This window comes from Peromyscus leucopus, chromosome 9 (assembly GCF_004664715.2).
Source record: "Peromyscus leucopus breed LL Stock chromosome 9, UCI_PerLeu_2.1, whole genome shotgun sequence".
Taxonomy (NCBI): Eukaryota; Metazoa; Chordata; class Mammalia; order Rodentia; family Cricetidae; genus Peromyscus; species Peromyscus leucopus.
In genome coordinates, this window is record NC_051070.1 from 61,494,168 (window position 1) to 61,511,421 (window position 17,254).

At 45.1% G+C, this 17,254-nt stretch overlaps 1 pseudogene; it reads right to left on the reverse strand.

Moving 5' to 3' along the window:
• LOC114693874 overlaps nucleotides 1-8,911 on the reverse strand; it is a 39,055-nt pseudogene extending 30,144 nt beyond the window's left edge.
• Nucleotides 8,912-17,254: the final 8,343 nt, after the last annotated feature.

Sequence of the window (17,254 nt, forward strand, 5' to 3'; positions counted from 1 at the left end):
TGTTTAGCTTTATTTAACTAAAGCAACACTTACCAAACCCTGAGCATATCTTTCTCATCCCAGTGGCTATAGGGGTATCTGGTAAAACTGTTTCCCTTCAGAGCTAGGTCTTGGGATGGATGACAAACACGTTTCATGAATTTAGTCTTTGCCCGGTGTCACAGGGCAGCAAGTGGCAGAGCTGGGTTGAAAGGTTCCTTTGCTGGTATATGTGCACACATCAGTTTTTGGGGGGGAGCAGCCTCCTTTCTCTGTACCTGAAGCCACCAGCAGGCTGCACAGAGTGAGATGGTCCTGCTGGTTCTGAGCCTGGCACAGGACTGGTCTACACAGATGGCAACCGGGAGGTAGAGAGTAGGCCACCATTCTCGTTGGGTATTCTCAAGATTGTGCTGCATTGGGTGCTGGGGGGTAGGTGGGGAGGGTTGATGAGATACTAGACATCCTAAAGTCAACCTCTGATCACAAGGTAGAAGAAAAAGACACACACCTCTTTGGTAGTTTAACATCCCACCCTGATTTAAAAAAAAAAAAAAACAAAACAAAAAACACCCAGTAAATGGAGGGCAAGCTGTGTTTACCAACAACCCAGGGATCTACAGAAAACAGAATCAACCCAAAGAAACTTCTACCATCATCAACATAATGATAGCATATCCAAGTGCATTAACTTGAGCAGGTCATTATGGTGTGTGCCTATGGTCTCAGCCACTATAGAAACTGAGGTAGGAGGACTGAGAAGATTGAGATCAACCTAGACACCACAGCAAGATCCCATCTCAAAAAGGAAGAAAACAAAAACAAAACCTCACTTACTGCAGATACTCTTACCTCCATCTGCAAAACCAAACAACTTCCAAATAGAAGAGAAGTAGTCCTCTCCGGGCTCCAGAAACACCCCAGCAGGGCCTGTGAGGGAAAGACGGGGCTCATCCAGGGCTCTGTTCTCCCTGTGGCAGATGTACATGAGCCCACATGAGTCATGTCACTCAGAAGAGCGTAGATTTCCTCCTGTCTTTCCAGCCCAGTAAGGTGCTCTCCACCTGTGTTTATCAAGGAGCTTACAGGAATGGGGAGTGGTGAGCTTTAGTGTGTCTTTGTTGAGGGAAATGGAATGTCCGTGTGCCTATAGAACAGATGTGCTACCGAAAGAGAGAAGTTCAAGACGTGGGTCAAAGGAAAGAATTTTTGAGGACTGGAAAGATGCCTCAGTGCTTGCTGAGGGAGTATGAGGACCTGGATTTCATCCCTGGTGCGCGCGCGCAAACACACACACACACACACACACACACACACACACACACACACACACACACAGAATTATTTTATTTCAAATGGGAGTTTCAAAGAATTTTTCCTGTGTTCTTTCTCATGTTATTTTTACTTCCTCTTCCTCTACAAAGAGCATCGCAGTGAGGCAGTATTGATGAAGAGCCTTCTGTAACACGTCTACCTCTTTGGCATGCAGCAGGAAGACAGTGGGAGCTGGTTGCCTTCACACTGTAACTTGGAAAGACGCTGGTATCGGTATCATGGCATATCCCGAGCAAACGGAACGGTAACAGTGTCAGCATCCTGGAGTGGGATCCTACCAGTTTCCTCTGATGTGGCCACCCCAGACCCACCCCTCACCCCCATCTAAAAGAGACTTGAAACTCAGAAAACCAAGCCTCCTTCTGTTTAAAAACTAAGTCTGTCTATCACCCAGGAAATTTCTTTCCTCAAGAAAATGGAAGCTTTACACTTCTTTTGCGGAAGGCCAAGGAATAACATCTTTTCAGAGTCCTTTCGTCTGTGGACTGACCCCAGACTGAGGCTAGGTGTCCACAGCCACTGACTGCTCCATTTGTGAAGGTATACATCTCTACTCCTTCCTCCCTTTCCTTCAGCTTGGAGTGGAGAAGCATTGGGTACTGCGTCACTGGCCTGTTTAAGCATCGGTATCTGCTCTTAACAATGTCAGTGTGAAATTTTCCCGACATGATTGACAATCTTTGCTTGTATCCAGAGTTGACTGCCCAGACCCATTTATCAGAAGAAAGGAGTGCTTGGGATCCGTGACATATTACAGGGACTCTGCTCCCCACAGACAGGCTTCCTTCTGCCTCATTTGGTCTATATTACAGCAGAGGACATAGTACCCTCTCCCCAAGGGCGCAGGAAGGTCACTTAGTATTGGGGAGACATGATGACAATCCCTATCTGGTGACGTCATAACTGGGTGTCAGGATAATCAAAGGAGGTCAGGGAGGGCACAGAGTGGACTTGCATGGCCCTCACACCAGAGCAATTTCAGAGACACCTGCGAGGCCATCCTACACACTCCGGAGACCCTGAGTGCCAGTCAGTGCTAAGCAAGGGCAGCCCTTTGTCAGAGCACACACCACCAGCAAGGACAGCTGCCTTTGTGTGATGTCTGCCCTGTCCTGGCATCTAAAACAGGTCCTGGTGTTGGGGGAAAAGCGGTTACCTTAGTTCGCCGACTCGATGCTTTAGAATGAGGCTAAACAAAAGTATTTCAAAGTCTTTAATTTCATTTGTGCCATCAGCGACTGGACATTTTCAATAGTTTGAGGTTACAACAGACTGAAAATCATGCCAACGTTGCTACCTGCAGGCCCTGGCAAGGGAGAGGAGACGGTACCCAGAAACATAACAAATGAAGACAGACTTCAGCAATCCAGTCACCCCTTTATTTTGTACCTGGGGTGCAGGTGAGGAGACTGCAGAACAGCTCTGTGGTTTTGCTTGCAGCAAGAACATTTCATCTTTGAACTGAGCCGTGCCAGTTGGTGACTTAATATCCACGTGGTAACACGATCCGGTCAGCGCAAAGGCTGCGCGCAGGCCAGACTGTGGCCTCATAAAGACAAGCTCTGCCCATACATCAACGGGAATGGCTTGGAACTCGGAGCTGAGCATTCTGAAGCAATCGAACATGAATTCACCTTCAGGAGATTAGAAGCTGATGTCACCAGGAAAGTGAAGTCATCAGAAATGACCTAAACTGATGGGAACCTGCCAGAAAAAAAGCCACACTAGGCAGACATGGCTTAACTCCTTCTGACTCCTTCTGGTTTTCAGATTTCTTGGAGGCTCCTATGCTTCTCTTTCACTCTTCCCACCCCCCATCTCTCTCTCTCTCTGTCTCTCTGCATGTGTGTGTGTGTGTGTGTGTGTGTGTGTGTATGTGAGTGTGTGTGTGAGTATATGTGGGAAAAGGAAGCATCTTCAACAAATGATCCTGGTCAAACTGGATAGCTTACCCTGGTAAAAAAAGAATAAAATATAATCCTTATCATTCACCCTGCACAAATGTTGACTACAAATAGACCAAGGAACTCAATATAAAGCTTGATCCCTTGAATCTGATAGAGGAGAAACTGAGGAATATAATTGAACTCCAGCACAGGAAAGGACTTTCTGAAGAAGACTTGCGGTGATTTGAAAGAAAACGGCCCCCAAAGGAGTGGCACTATTAGGAGGTGTGGCCTTGTTGGAGGAAATGTGTCACTGTGGGGGCGGGCTTTGAGGTCTCTTTTGTTCAAGCTTCCTTCAGTGTGACTTTCAGTCGACTTCCTGTTGCCTGCAAGATGTAGGACTCTCAGCTATTCCTCCAGCACCACATCTGCCTGCACGCTGCCATGCTCTCCGCCATAATGGACTGAAACACTGAAACTGTAAGCCAGCCACCCCAACTAAATATTTTCTTTATAAGAGTTGCCATAGTCATGGTGTCTCTTCACAGCACTAGAAACTCTAACTAAGACAGGACTCCAATAGCTTATGCTTTATGACCAACAATTAGTAAATGGAAACTCATTAAAATGAAAATGTTTCTGTACAGCAAAGAACATCATCATTCAACTGAGGAAGAAATCTACAGAATGGGGAAATGTTTACGATCTATATATCAGACAGAAGGTTCATGCCTATAATACAAAATGAGCTGGAAAAACTAAATATCAGGCAAACAACCCAATTTTTTAAAATGGAGCATGGAAATAAACAGAGAGTTCTCAAAAGATGAAAAAACAAATGGCTGAGAAATATTTCTTCAGTGTTCAACCTCCTTAACCATCAGAGAAAGGCAAACTAAAACTGCTTTGAGATTTCGCCTTACCTCAGTCAGAATGGCTAAGGTCAAAAAACAAAGGTTGGACTGTGTGTGTTGCATTTGGAGTACCCACAGAGTCCAGGAATTTAGTAAGGGGAATGTTTTGGGGTGTCTCAGAGAGAATATAATGCAGTGGTATAAAGGTTTAAAAGGAAGTGATGGGACAGGAACCATTTGGTGGGAGGAGACAAGAAATCAGGGTAGAGGAGGGAATACATGGAGGGATGCATGGCACTAGAGACCTTTAGAAAAAGTCATAAGGAGATCTACCTACTACTGTAGAAGCTGGGAGAGACAGAGACAGAGACAGACAGGCAAAGAGAGACAGAGAGACAGACACACACACACATACACACACACACACACACACACACACACACACACAAACCAGAGAGAGTTAAAATGGAGTTACCATATAACAGGGAGATAATGTTCCTACTAGAAACCATAGGCTAACAAATAAATAGTCCCATGGGGTCCCATAACCCCTGCCCCCAAATACTACAGTCCAATGACATCGCTCTTGCTTCTCCTCCAGGACTTGATGGTAAGACTCTACTGTTGATGGCACCTCATATCCGAGTCTTGGAACATGGAGACACGAAGTCGTTACAACATGGAAGCTTCATCCCTACCTGCTAGCTTTCATGGTGCCAAAAGGTGCTGCTCCTGCTATTGAAGAAGAAAGGTAATCATGTGCATTACCTATCTGTGGACTCTGCAAGCAACAATAATGACTGGCCTAAGACATGTCTACTAGTGCCATAGTGGCACAAATGTCATGGGAGTGACCAGCCATCTTCTGATTTAAGATCCACTCCACAAGGTGAAACCTATACCTGGATCCATCGTCTAGTCAAGAACCCGTGACTAGACAAGACAAAAGTTCTAGGGGAGAACCCACTACTTTTACTTTGCTAACTGACCGTGGTATTAAACTGACTCTTGATGACTTACTGCTGTAGCCATAAATCACTGCATCTCTCAATCCTTATCAGTGAAGCTTGTTTCTGTGGTAGATGAAAGAGAAAGAAAAGAAAAGCAGTCTTTTTATCATCAGCCTGCTCAAGCCTGTATTTCTTGGTGAAAAGGTGTGAGAGCTAGCTAGCAATGCCAGCCTTCTTCTACTAAGCTGCTCTACAGCAAGGCGCCACCTTCTTCCCCTTGGTGCCATAATTCCTGAGGACACTGATACTTGCAAATCTTACCTCCTCTAATATTAAGTCCAGGCTTCTGGAGATGTTAGAAGACTACCATACCACACATAGGCCAAAGAACAGCCACCAGGTTCAAAAATTAATAATGCACAGGAAATAACTTCAGATAAATGTATCCCTTGTAGGCAGTGGTCACATTAACACTGAACTAAAACAGGCCAGGCACATTCAAGTGCTAGAGGAGTCAGGCTCCTCTTCTAGGATGCACTCAGCACCTCTTATCAAACCATAATCAAGTAGGATAGCAGGAATCAAAGCACCTTGTGAACTAGAAAGTGTTTCTCATTGTGTACAATATTGATTTTGGGATGTCCCTCTACATAACAATGGAAACGGAGCAACACTTAATGGTGTGGCCTTGATGACTGGGCACAGTGGAAGGCTGACTGAGGGCACGGCATCCAGGAGCTTTACACAGGCCATATTCTGCCCCTTTCTGAGACTTTCTTAAAAGCACCTGAATTCCACCTCAAACAACTTTCCTGTTTATCTCAAATGCTTCTCATCAAGGTCCATGAGAAGAATCCATTTCATTGCAGTCCATGCTCTCTTGTATGCATTCAACAGAAACAAGAGCATTTCCCAAATCAGTTTTCCCTCCTGATCAGGACTTGATGTGGCGGTTTTTCATTCTGTTCCATGGGGTCTCTTTCTTTATGCTTATTTGACACAGTGATTAAATTTAGAAACCACTAGTGGGTCAAAGCTCAAAATTTGTAAGCCACTGAGAATTAAGGCCATTTAGGAACAGAGGCAAATAAAATATGAACTAGAGTTTTCACTGTGGGGACTAGCCTGGGGTTAGGCAGGGATTTATAATGCTTTAGGGCCAGGAAGTGGGAGAGAAAGGCCGACTGCTACCTTGTCATGAATTACTTCCAGTTGCCACTGGAGACTTCATCAGAGCTGTTCTATTCACAGCTCCCAAACTCACTCCCAATAATAGACAGAAAACAGCATGCTGGGTCCCATAGTGCATGGTCCCATGCACTATGCTGGAACCACAGGACCAGGGATCAAAAAGATGGTGACCAAGGAGCCAAGTGCTTAGCGTGACATGGGCCAGTTATAGGAGGCAAGTCTAGTCACAGTGATATGGGGTACACTTACTACACGTACTCACATCCTTTATGGAGAGGCAAGCTTTAGTGTATAACAAATGTAAGTATCTATGGCAGGTCACCAAGCTATTGTCTTTGAGTATTGTTATAATACCAAGAAACTTAGGCCAGCTCTACTGGATAAACTAGTGTGACCAAATCCAGCAGACTTTGGGCTGATCTTTTTTTTTTTTTTTTTTGATTTTCGAAACAGAGTTTCTCTGCGTAGCTTTGCGCCTTTCCTGGAGCTCACTTGGTAGCCCAGGCTGGCCTCGAACTCACAGAGATCCGCCTGCCTCTGCCTCCCAAGTGCTGGGATTAAAGGCGTGCGCCACCACCGCCCGGCTGGGCTGATCTTTAAAACAGAGAAAATATCTACTGAGCCTTTTCTAGGCTGTGCACTATGGTAAATTTGCCCAGCCTCTAACTTCATTGAATAGTGCAGGTGTTTGATTAAACTAACTGGACTCTAACTCGAAAGGTAGATTTTAAATACTATTCAACGTGTGTTGTGCTGTAACCAAATGCCATTGATGACCCTTTAGGTGTACTCTGCTGAAATATCAGTAACTTTCAAACACTGAGGTTGACATTGGAATAAATACATTCCCTGCCGAAGGACAGAGTTTACATCCCTGGTGGGGGGGGGTGTCAATGGATCAGTTTCATGTTTTGTTTCCATTGAAAATAATTCCCTATGTACCAGTCTTTAGGGTCTGCAATGAATGAGAAGCTTATCTGTATGTCTTCTATTAAGACCCATGTCAATTGCCTTTGGAAAGCATTGCACCGGTCAGCAGGAGCAGTGGTTCACTGCTATCGGGGTTCATTGCTTCTGTCCCTTCTCACTCCACTGTGAGCCACCCTGAGCACTACTGATGGCATGCACATGGGTCCTGCAGCAGCAGATGAAGAAAGCAGGCTCTGTTTCCACTCCAATCACACGATGCTCAGATAGAGGGTGTGCACATCTGAGTAGGCACAGGATGGGGGGCGGGGATGTAACTGCTACTCTTCCCAGAGCACAGTCTGTATGTGGGTCAGCAGGAGATCTGTGCAGTACAGTCAGAGGTGGGCCAGTGTAGGAATGAGATAACGGAATGAGGTGTAACGAGGCAAGCTGTCTGGAGTTATGATGGTGTTAGTCCATTCAAAGTAATGTGTTTGGTGTGCTATTGGCACTGTAACACCTACAGCAAGTTAATGAAACCCATTGTTGCATCAATAAGACAAAAATGAATGTTTGTCCAGCTCTAATGGAGGACCCAAGTTTTAGCATTTTTATTCTCAGAAAATGTTAGAATTTGAAAATGAAATAACACACACGCACACACACTCGTGTTTTGAGCATTTAGTCCTCACTTGGTGTTGGAATAGTTTAGAAACTTATAGCACTTTTGGGTGCTTAGCTAGTAAACACAGCCCCTGGGAGCATCGGAGTTTGGGGTTCCAGCTGAGGTCTGCTTCTGGTTCTATGCTCTGTGTCCTGATCCACCAAGACATGAGAAGTTGCCAGCTCCCATCCCTGCCGCTGTGGATAGAGCCACATGCCTTCCCCTACCGTGATGCACTGAATCCCTGAGGCTGCAAGCCAAACAATCTCTCCTTCCACGAGTGGCTTCCCTTGGGGATTCTGTCCCAGGACCAGAAAAATAACTAGTGCAGAAAACACAACAAAAATTTAAATGAATAAATAAAACCAGATGCCTTTGCTTTTCCTCAAGTTGCTGTTTCATTTTCAGAAAGTAAATATTTCTCATTCATCCATGTTTTTTTGTTTTGTTTTGTTTGTTTTTTTTAACATGACAGCTTGGAACCATTTTAATGTGGGTCTACTAGTCTATAGGCTAAATGGACCTGCTCTTCTCTTCTGCTGTCCGTGGAATCCAGCCCACTTGCAGGGAGCTGAGCAATACACACTGCCTGGGCTTCAGCAGATCTCTTTTGACAGATCTGTGTGTGAGAGACGAGGGGAGAGGGAGAATGGGGGCTTATTTCAGTCGTGTCTCTTGACATCAGCCTGGTGTGTTATAGTAACTTGCCTGTTACCGAGTGTCAGAACTGTAGGAGAAAAAGAGTCCTCCAGCACCCGTGAGTCTGCGGAAGGGTGCAGACACAGCATCTCCATTCACAGGGGACCACTGTGAAGAGGAGAGCAGTTAGGATCAGCTGAAGGCCTGCAGCCAGCTGCCCTTGCTAGCATCCTTGCAGGGAGGGCAATGACCACAGAAAGCTGAAATCCCCCTGCCACACACCGTTGACCCCTCTCGTGAAATGTCCTGGAACTTCTCATGCATACGACAGGTGTTCCTAAGGCTTTGCCGTACACCAAAAGCCCTGCACAGTTTCCACACGGTGCAGGGTGTGGTGATGTCCACCCTGTAGGACTCATGGCTGAACTTTGTTCCAGGAACATATACACATAGGTCTGGAAAAGTTCCTTTGGGAACATGTAACTGTGATGTATCATGGTTCATCGTGTGATGTATCATTGGTTCACAGCCTATGAGAGCCCTTACTTACTAAGCAAACAGCAGAAGACACCCAGAGCATTGACAAAATAATGGCAAATTCTCTCAGAGAACTGACTTGCTCACACATCAGGAAAAGAAAGAGGATCCTGAGCGAGGTGACTGGATGTGGGTGATGAGAAATAACTCAGGGATGTCTGAAGACAGGAGCCCAAGGGAGAAGGGCTTTGCAGGGCTGCTGGATGATTGATGGTTCTCCAAAACCCTCACAGACACTGGTTCTTTCCTTGTCCTCCTCCTCCCCCAGCTCCTCTCCTTTAAAGACCACCTCCCTAAGGAAAATGACAGGAAATACACCCATCAAAAGACTGATCACAGAGAAGGAACAAGAACACAGACCTCCCATGTCCTCTTGCAAGCCTTTGCAAGCCTTTCAGACAGAAAAGAATTAGTGACTTCAATGGAGAGCTGTCATGACCTCTCTTGAACATGGTGAAGACCAGTTTCTGGCTGTTTCTCCTGCTCCTTAGCCAATGGCCCTGTTTCTAATGGAGGCACTCAATATGTGGGGTGAGATCCAGCCCATTTTCATTGAGCTGCTCTATTTCAGTTTTAAATCCATTAGGTTACCTTATCAGCATAAACGTGATTTGGGGAGATGACAAATAAAAAAATCAGGTTTGTAGGTCTGCTGCTGTGGATGTCACATGCCCATCTGGGTCACATGTTCTGCCCTAGGTCAAATGCAGAACTAAGTTTTGGTGCTTTCTTGTGTTGACCCATCTATGAGCTAACAGTGTGAAATAAAAACACAAAATGAGTAACAGAAGACTGAGTCTCCAAAGGACGACACCTTTATTGACATGCCTAGGTTGCCTGGGCTCATTGGGTTGAATGGGGAGCAAGAGCTGCAAGTGCTTGTTTCATAGACGGAGCCTCAATGTGTAGCTCATGACTCTCCTGCCTCTGCCTCACACCATCATGCCCTGCCTATGTTACTCGATGTGTGTGTGTACATGTGTGTGCACATGCATGTGTGCAGGTACAGGTGCAGACCAGATGTCAACGGCAGCTGTTTTCTTCAGTCAGTCTCCACTTTATCTTCTGAGACAGAGTCTCTCACTCAGCCTGGAGCTCACTGATTAGCTAAACTGGAGGACCAGCCAGCCCCAGAGACCCTCCTCTGCACTAAGATTACAGACACAGAGTCCACTTCCGTGATTCAAACCCAGTCTTCATGCTTACTCAGCGATCACTTTACAACAGAGCCATCTCCCACGCCCGATTGCTTACTTTTCAGGAACACAAACAGGCTCACCTGTGACTCTGTGGCCACAGTTCGTGATTCGTCACCTGCATTTGCTCTGCTGTGCCACTGCACATAGTTGTTTAGCATGAAAATCAACCTCATTTGGAATTTTGCTTAAACTTTTAAGAAAACTCCTCATGAAACCCAAGAAAAAAGTGCCAGCTTAAAAAGACAGTAACTCACCAGGCGGTGGTGGTGCGCGCCTTTAATCCCAGCACTCCAAGTACTCAGAAGGCAGAGGCAGGTGAATCCCTGTGAGTTTGAGGCCAGCCTGGTCTACACAGTGAGTTCCAGGATAGCCAACGCTACACAGAGAAACCCTGTCTCAGGTTAAAAAAAAAAAAAAAGGCAGTAGCTCACTGGGTGATGGTGGCACACACCTTTAATCCCAGCACTCAGCAGGCAGAGGCAGGCAGATAAAGTTTGAGGCCAGCCTGGTCTACAGAGCAAGTTCTAGGACAGCCAGGGCTACACAGAGAATTTCTGTCTTGAAGAACAGAAAAAGAAAGAAACCAAAACAAAGACTTTGTGCAAACCCAATGCAATCCACCCCTGATCTTATGGTTTGCAATACCACTTTCCCTTTCCAGACTCAGTAATGTCAACACATGTCAACCAAGTTGATATTTTCTGTTTCATTCCAGTACTCTCAAAAGTTTCCAGCAAAAGCTAACTAAGACTTGGAGGTTGCTACAAGGCTACACCTTGAAAACTCTCCAGCTGCAGGAGTATGGCTGATCAAGGCCTCCTGTGTGGCAGTCTGGCAGCCTCCACCACGTTTGTGCCAGGTCCACACTAGCCACAGACTGCTTCAAGCAGTGAGGTGGTATGATTGACAGCCTGTTTCTAGGAACCTCCCCTCCTGTATACTTTGGCTCTAAGATTTCCCAGCAACCTTGCGGAACCTTCCTTCAGATGTACAATGGTCTGAGACTTTACAATTAGCCTAGTTCCCTATTCTGCTTCAACTTGATGACGATCTAACAGCTCTTACCCATTGTCTGTCATTTGAGCATTGTTTTCTAACAAAATCTTGAATGTTTAACCCAATTCTAATATCTGATTGTCAGAAACCCAGATTAGCTCAGCTCACGTTTATTCTTGGTCCTTTTCAGTTAAGAAGAGAAAGCCAGTGCTTTAGTCATAGGCTCCTGTGGTGGTTTAAATAAGAATGGCTGCCATAGGCTCATAGATTTGAATGCTTGGGTGTCAGGAATAGCACTACCTGAGAAGGATTAGGAGGTGTGGCCTTGTTGGAGTGGGTGTGGTTTTGTTGCAGGAATTGTGTCACTGGCGGTGGGCTTTGGGGTTTCAAATGCTCAAGCCAGCCCCAGTGTCTCTCTCTCTGCCTGCTGCCTGTCAACCCAAATGCTGAACTCTCAGCCCCTTCTCCAGCACCGTGTCTGCTTGCATGCCATCATGCTGACAATGGACTAAACCTCTGAAACTGTAAACAAGTTCCCAATTAAAAGCTTTCTTTTACAAGAGTTGCTGTGGTCACAGTGACTTTTCACAGCAATAGAACATTAACTAAGACAGCTCCTTACCTTCTGCTGTATTGGGCCACAGTTTAGAGCAATAGATTAAAGCCTTGTAGAAGCAAATAGGTCATGTCACATCTTCTTTTTCTCAAGGCGCAGGTGAGTCTGTATATCTGAATCATACAACATACCTGTTCCCAAGTTCACTACTTAAAACAGTGTATGGAGAAGGTGAAGTTGGAGGAGGAGGAAGGTTAGCAAAGGATTATTAAAAATCATCCAGCTAAAAATATAAACAAGAGAGTCAGAAGCTTTGAGAACTTTCATGGTGCATGAAACATGGGACAGCATGGACCAAGGCTCATTTTTTAAAAAATATTTTTACCATTTTCCTCCTCCCCCGCGACCCCCCAAAAAAAAACCACTCTTGCTATGAATACATTGAGCTGGAGTGTCATGGGATGCTTACCTGAGACACCGGGGTTCACAAAACTGTTAGGTTGTGGAAGGAACTCTCCTCCATGTTGACCTTCAGTAGGCGCTGGGATGTACTGGGCCACAGGCTAAGTGGAAAAGTTCCTGAGGCCTTCATTCCTACCAGCCTCTCCCTATTGTGCCAGACAGAAACAGAGGCCAACAGCTCCTCTGAGTTGCACCAGGGTTCCAATTGTCATGGCAACACCGCTGGACCCCTCCTCATTCGATAAAATAAGAGATTATCACTTTCTCTGGCCATCATCCTTATTAGTTTTGGAAGAATTCTCCAAACTCAGACTCAGTGTTAATTCTCTCCTTTTAATTATTAAGAAAAAAAATCTTGATTTTGTTTGAGGTAGCAATGTGTCCAACTAAAAATTCTGTATTTCCCAGTTACTCTGGCAACTAGAGATGGTCTTGCGGTAAATAAAGAGAGTAATAAAAAGCCATTAGTCGACAGGAAAACTCTTTACAGATAAAGCCTGTTTCAAATGTAAATGATGATTAACTGATTCTAAAATGCAAAAGGACATGCAGTGCCAAACAATCTAAACAGAAACAGAAATCTGGACATGGACAGCACTGGCTATGGGACGTCCTTTACAAACAGGTCCCCTAAAAGTCCTAACCGTAAGGGAAACACTGACAAAGTAAACAGTGCCATGGTTAAGAATTTCTGTTCCCCAAAAGCCACCATAGAAAAGACTGAAAGGGAAAAGGCAAAGAGAGGAAATAACACTATACATGCTCAAGGAAGATTTGTCTCAGCATCCCACAACACTACAGCTTGACACATCCACTCAGAAGAGTGACTTTTTAAAATTAGTTTTGGGAAAAAAAAATAGTTCAAGAAATGAACCTTGAAACCACCTAAAATAGTAGAGATATTGGACTGTTTCATCTCTGCTTTAACTGTGGTTTTCAGCATCCTGCATCAAACCTCTCCTCCACATGCTGTTGGAAATTGGTCATCCAACAAAGACTGGTTGTGTTCCCATAAAATTCACATGTGTGTGGCAGTAAGTCCCCTAAAGAGCTAACTGGGTTGAAATGGGATGATTAGGTTGTGCCGTTGTGACTGGTGTCCTACTAACAAGGTGAGAACAGGTTGTACAGAGAGATAGCAGGGGTGAGTGTGCACAGGGGGATGAGCATGGAAAGACCCATCTTTTAAATGTTTAAAACTCTATTCATTTACTTTTGTATGTGTACAATGTGCATGCCTGGGCATATATGTTTTTACCTGCATGGAGGGGCACGTGCAGCAGCAGGCACATATGTGCAGGCGTGTGCCTGTGGAGGATCCAGGTTAATGCTGGGGTTCTTCCTCAGTCAGTTGTAGAGAAAGGCAGCGTCTCTCAGTGACCCTGCAGCTTCCTGTTCCCTTTCGCCTGCTTTTCAGCCAGCTCCAAGAACTCTATGTACCTCCTGTCCACAGTGGGATTACAAGGGGGCCATGCAGCCAACCAGCTTTTAGATGGATTCTGGGAATCCAAACTGTTGTTCCCATGCTTAAACAGCAAAGCTGTTACCCTCTGAGACATCTCCCCAACCACAAGACCACGAGCTTTAGCCCAAGAACAGTGACCTCAGGAGAAATTACTCCTCCTAACACCTTGCTGTGGGGCTTCCAGTAGGCAGAACTGTGGGAAAACAAACCCAGCAAGGCCTAGGATGGACCCATGAAAAGAACAAAAGCCACATGCTAATACTGCTCTGCAAAAAGACAGAGCAAGCCTGTTGGGGGTGGGGGGGATGTTGAGTGCCTTGTAAAGCTCTGACCTGCTCACCTCCAGCCTTCTGACTCCACATACACAGAGGGAAAACTTCAGCTTCTTTAAGACACTCTCTGCACAGTTTTCTAGTTTTCACAGCTAATGCAAGGCCGGCCATGATGGTTGATAAAGCAATCCCCAGGTAGCTTCCAAAACTAAAAAATAAATGTAGAGTATTGGTCTTGTTGTACTGTGACAGCATGCTCACCTATCATGTACAAGTCCCTGAGTTCAGGCAGCACCGGAAACTGAAAAAGCAGACCAAGAAGAAAGTGTGTGCTGTGTGTGACAGAGATGGTAAGCAGATGATCTGGACCATGCTGGGACCTGGCCCATCCTTTGCAGTTGATACTTTTGAAACTAACTATACTTTTGAAACTCTAAGCCAAGCTCCATGAAAGGGATGTAAATCACAAGAACACGCTACCCAGAAGCCTTTAACAAGAGACTGTAACTGGCAAAGAATTCAGACATCAACACAGTACTGCCAAAGTACATGAATCCCGCAAAAGAAACAGGTAATTTGGTGGATTTAATGTTGTTCTTATTATTAAAACTCATCATACTAGCAAAAAAGAAAAAAGTGTAAATGACATCACCAGATCCTGGCAAGAACACGAGGTGGCAGGGATTTTCACATTGCTGTTGAGTTTGCAGCTTGAGATACATACGGTAAGATCGCTTCTCGGCCTTTTGGCTAAGATCAAGTGTGAGATACATACAGTAAGAAAGAAAATGTTGTCCAAAGAAGTCGGACATGCATACATCTTGTGCCCTGGCAATCTCACCTCTATGTGCGTAACTCTAGAGAGAATCCAGTAAGAATGTTCAAGGAAATATGTTCAAGAAAGTTCTTAACAGAATTTAATTTATATAACATTCAAAAGATACACCAAGATGACATAATCAGGTTTCACCTTGTCTGATGAACTCCCTGACAACACGGTCTCTAAGGCAGAAGTAACATCTGAGATCTTGACAGAAGGGCCTCTTAGACGTGAGTCAGTCAGCTAAAGGTACACTTGAATTGTGTCCAAGAAAAAGAAAGAAAAGAAAACTCAAAGGAGTAACTTACACAGAACTTAGGACAGTCAGAGTTAGAGAAGACAGGAAACTCTCTGGCTTCCAGAGTTCTGGGTGATGGTCAAGTTCCTAGTCTGATGATTTTTACAGTGCCTTTTTTTAAAGTTTAAATAACTTTTTCAGTGCATACTGGTAAGTAATAGAACCTTGATTAGAACCCATGTCTGTCTACTATAAAGTAGATGGTGTTTTAAGTATCTCACTGACACACTGGCTCCCACAAATGCTGTAGTCACATAAAAGTTTCAATCCTTAACTCACATGTCCATCCATCAGTCAATGGATAAACAAAATATGCTGCATGCTACATGGAAATAGGATTAAGCCTGGAAAGGGAAGGAAATGCTGACATGCGCTACAGTGTGGATGAGCCTTGAGGACATGATATATTAAGTGAAATAAGTAAGTCATAAAAAAGTAATACTATATGATAAGCAGTTAAAATCATATGGACAGAGAATAGAAAGGTGGCTGTCAAGGCCAAGAGAGTGACACACAGCAAGTTACTATTTAATGGGCACAGAGTTTTCCCTTTGTGCGACAAAGAGTTCTTCTGTAAATAGATGTTCGAGACGGTCCAGCATGGGAATGAACTTCACACAGCAGCTGGCAGACTGTGCTCTTCAACATGATTCAAATCAAGCTGGGGAGACGGCTTGGTGGTTAAAACACTTGCACACCAAGCAAGCGGATGAGAGTTGTATCCCCAGAACCCATGTGAATAAGGTGTGGCAGCTCTCCTGTAATTCCAGCCTCAGAAGGCAGAGACCAGGATGCCAGGGGGAGCTGGCTAAGGAAACTGGCCATACCAGCAAGCTCTGGCTTGGGCTGAGATATCCTGCCTCAAAGAATAAGATGGAAGAGCAAGTTGAGAGGATTCCTGATGTCAGCCTTGGGCTTTGCCGGTACATGCCTGCATGTGTATGGGCATACATACACACATGGGAACCCATACACACAGGACCCCACATACACATGGGAACCCACACACGGGAACCCCCACACACATGGAAACACACACACACACTTGGGAACACACACACACATATACAAAAAAATTTAAATTTTTATTTTTTTTATTTGTGCATGAGGTGGTTGCCCATGGACACCCGAGGAAGACAGCAGGTCCCCTAGAATGTGAGTTGCACGTGGTTGTGAGCCACCTAATATGGATGGGTGCTGGGAACCAAACCCTGGTCCTCTGCAAGAGCAGCAAATGCTCTTAAGCCCTGAGCCATCTTTCCAATCCCCAATCATTTCCACATGACCTAAATGGAAATTTTCCTTATGTCTATTTTATCATCATTATTTATGACAACTTTCCAGAGTTTTATTGACACTTGACACTGATAAATCTGATTCACCACCGTTTTTCAATCCTCATCTGGATGGTGGCAGTGGGGGTGAGTGGCATCTGGAGTCAGAGCACCAGAGAAAGCCGCTTCCTAGCTTCCCTCCAACTTTGTCACCTGAGTCTCCAGAAGTTGGTCTGTCAACCAAGGCAACTCACTGCCTCTCCTACTTTGTCCATGTCTGCAGCCCCTTAGCAATGGAATGACATGCAAAGTGGCTGCCAGGGGGCAGATGAGGAAAAGGGTAAGATCTGAGGCTGAAAGTAGCAAGAAATAAAGGAATAATGGGTGCTCCTGGAGCTGGGGCTGGGGCCAGGGCGGGGCTGGGGCTGGGGCTGGGGGTGGGGCCAGGGTCTAATCAATTCAGTCCCTCTGACTCCAGCCACTCCAGGCCCAAGAGCAGAAATCGATGTGTGTCAGAAGGAAATGGGAGAAACAGAAATCAGCACCTGGAATGCTAGAGCCACAGAGCCAGAATTTCCCAGAGCTGACCTGGAAGGTTGAACACATCTTCAAGCAGAAGGACTCAGGCAATGCACTACTCAAAACTGACTATACAAACACACCCTAAAACACAATGCTGGAAAAGATGTAACTTAATCACACGTTCAAGAAGACGGCATTTAACTGACCCACTCAGTTCTTCCTGCCTGACTTTGTGGCATCAGTGTGCCCCAAATATCCAAGCTCAGGCAGACACACTTTGCACTATATTCAACCTACTACACCATTGTTTTAAAAAAAAGAAACATTGCAACAATGAAGAATATAAATTATTTTAAAGTGTAACACCACAGAAGAAGTAGTGTGTGTGTGTGTGTGTGTGTGTGTGTGTGTGTGTGCGCGCGTGCGTGCGTGTGTGCGCGTGCACT